The 3,491-nt window shown below is 38.4% G+C and overlaps 1 long non-coding RNA gene across 1 annotated transcript; it reads left to right on the forward strand.

Moving 5' to 3' along the window:
* The first annotated feature begins 2,189 nt into the window (after window positions 1-2,189).
* LOC139193730 (uncharacterized) lies at window positions 2,190-3,491 on the forward strand. The gene is made up of 2 exons (XR_011578181.1): window positions 2,190-2,248; window positions 3,234-3,491. It is a non-coding gene; the product is annotated as an uncharacterized lncRNA (long non-coding RNA).

A 3,491-nucleotide genomic window follows, 5' to 3' on the forward strand; every position in this document is an offset into this window, starting at 1 on the left:
TTTTGCTGAATATGTATACACATGCTAATTACATGGATTTATTTTTTAAGAAGCTATCTAGCTATATATCGAGAAGCAAATTAAGAATTTCTCCAAATTAACATGAATATTGTACACTAATGAATTTAATAAATAAAACTGAATTCATTTCCTGGTTCGTAATCCTCAAAACAATGAATAATGACTTCATCTCTCAATTATTTACACAAAATTGCAATTGTGTGTGTGTGTTGAGCCAAAGAAGTGGGATTTGGGAGGAGGGTATACTGAGGAGGAAAACATGTGGCCAAGTGACCGGTCCGCAACGGTGCACCGTGCACAACATCAACAACTGAAAGCCTAATACCAAAATTCGAAAGAAAAATAAATAAAAAAATAAAAAACCAAAACTGGTGGTGGGCCCCCCGTAAAAGTTATTTGAAAAAGTTATTTAAAAAAACCAAAACCAAAACTAGTGATTGTATTAAATACACATAATCACATGATTTATACACATAATCATATTCTTTTTAATTTAATTTGTACCCATATTTCTTTGTAAGTTTCATATATTTCTACTTTTAGGGGGTGTATTCAATTGAGAATGTGAGAGATTTTAATGGATTTATAAATCCATGGATTTTTATGGAGTTTAATTGATTTGTAAAGATTTCATATAAAATTTTGATTCAATTCCCTCGAAATCTCATGGGAATGTCACAGCCCGTCTCGGGATTTTTCATTCCGAGGACGTGAAATTTCAAAAATGACCTTAAACGAGATTAAGGTGTGTAAAGAGATGACATTTGTTTTATTTAAAGTTCCTGAACTATGGTTAATTTGTGTTAGGGACTAAAACTAGGTTGTAATGTTGTGTTTGGGTTAAGGTGGGATCCTCATACCTCAAAACACTCCCTAAAACCCGTAACCTTTCCTTCTCTCTCTTCTTCTTCCATTTCAGATCTCTCTCTCTCTCACCCTCTCGAACACACGGCAACCACCAAGACCACCACAAAAACACCCTAAACTTCCACCAACGACGGATTTAAGAGTGCCATCGTACTCCTGAAGACCATACGATCACGATGATACCCATTTCAAGTAAGTTTCACTTCGAAAACCCTAGTTTCTAAAGTTGCCGTGAATGTGTACTGTTCATGAGCTTTGAATTGGTCGTGTTTTAGGCCAAACCAAGCTCATAGTGAGCTTTAGGAAGTCCCAAGGAAGCTCGGAGTGCTTCGTTGGAAGTTTTTGGACGTAAGAACACGGAGATCGACAAATTCAAAGTTTGGCCGGAGCTTTCGAGGCTTTTTCCGGCGAATCCCCTGCGAGTTAGGAGTCGAGGTAGGTATAAATATCTTCGTCTCGTCAAGTACTACAACTTTCCTTTTTGTTTCACTCAATTTCGTTGAGTATTGAAGAAGTTATACTCATTTGAAAAATACCCAGTTTCCGGCGACCTCCGAGGCTTTCGAGGCAGTTTCCGGCCAAACCACGGCGAACTAGGTGTTGTGCAAGGTACCATTATCTTTGTATCTTCAAGGGCTACAACTCTCGTTTTTGAATCACTTGATTTCGTTGAGAAATGACAAAGTTATGGCAATTTGAAAAACTGCCCGGAAAACGGCCGCCGGAAAAACCAGTCCGGCGACCCAAGGAAGAAGAAGGTGCTACAGTAAAAAAATAAAAATAAAATTATTTTAAAAATATGTCGACGTCCGTGACGTCGAGTAGATCACCGTGGTATATTCATATACCCAAATTGAGCACCGTATGAGAAAGTTATTAAGGATTGTTGGTTAGGTGTTCGAATAACGTTTTATAGTTTTCACATTTAGGTAAAAATGTGAATTGACGATCCGACCGTTGGATCGTTACCAAACTTTGATACGTTGTAATACGTAATATTTGAGGATTATTGGAACTTACGGATTGGGAATCCGAGTTACGGATCTTCCGGAATTGGAATTGTAAGTCCATAATATAAAATGTTAACCGTCACTTAGTTTTGGAAATTTACGGAGATCCGACCGTTGGATGGTAATGAAATTTTAGGAGGTTATCCTAGAGATATATTGTGGACCTCTGGAAGTTATGGATTTAAAATCTGAGTGGCAGATCTTTCGGATCGAACTACGTAGTGACGTATTTTATATAAGTTATATATTCTATCGATATGAATTCTGAGGTTGGATTTGATTACTATTCTAGCGGCGATCGTCGTGACGCCTTGATGTGTGGTGCTAGGGAGTTGTTGGACGAACTCCAGGTGAGTGGGCAGTTTTGTTTTCCGTATATATATATACTTGACGTTTCCCAGAAATTGAATTGAAATGAAAATATGTTTAAAATGAAATGCATATGAGTTATGTGGAAAAACGGGAAGTGAAATACCATGCATAGAATTGATATGAAAAGTATATAGAAATGTGAATTGAAATGCCATGCATGAATTAATATATGATGCATATGTATGAATTGGTGCGGTGGACGCACAGGTAAGAATTGATTTATAATGCATATGTATGAATTGGTGCGGTGGACGCACAGGTAAGAATTGATTTATGATGCATATGTATGAAATGGTGCGGTGGACGCACATGTGAGTATTTATTTCTGTTATGATGATGTTGATGTATATTGAGCTCAAATCATGCACCATAGTTTAGTGCTTATAGTATTCACCGCATCGCACGCTCGTCTTGGATCCAAGTAGATGCTAGTCGTACAGTCCACGCGGAGTGGGTACGACAGGCCAGTCGCGAGAGTGTTAGTGAGATTCCGACTGGTGGGTGACCTTAGATTATGTGCACAGATGATTATGAAAAGCACTAAAGCGTAACTTATGTGCAGAAGGCCGTACAGGTCACGCGGAGTGACTCCGGCAGAGAGTGAGAGTGATAGATTTTGAGCTCTAGGTTCAACCGTACAGGGCTATTAGAGGGCCTACGGTTGATTACTTTCTTGCACCTGATATGATTATGTTGATGCATTCATACCTTATTACTGTTGAGATGATGTGGCATGGCATAATTAATATGAGAAATGTTGAGATGATGTGGCATGACATAATTGTTATGAAAATGTTGAGTTAACGACTTGAAGTTTTGAGAATATATATGTATATTTATATTTTACATTTCTGGGAAAGTATACAGGTTTTACGGAGAGGGGTTACAATGCTTTGAGAAAAAATTGGATTTGAAAAGAATTGTTTTACTGACCCACTCAATTTTGGTTTTGCGCCCCTCCAGGTTCAGGAATCACAAAGGTGTGGTGACTACGAGGAATTCGACGGTGTTCTGACAGATTGGACAAAATTAGGACTCACCTTCGGGTGTATCAACTTATAAATTGTATCTTAAAGCTTCCGTACTGTGCAAATGGTTACGTCACTCTCACGTGACGGCCAGCATGCCCTCCTTCGGGACGGGGTGTGTCAGTTGGTATCAGAGCATGGTTGCAATCTTGGACATCTTGAGAAGTTTATAGTGAATTCTGTCAGAACTACA

This window comes from Malus domestica, chromosome 17 (assembly GCF_042453785.1).
Source record: "Malus domestica chromosome 17, GDT2T_hap1".
NCBI classification, from domain to species: Eukaryota; Viridiplantae; Streptophyta; class Magnoliopsida; order Rosales; family Rosaceae; genus Malus; species Malus domestica.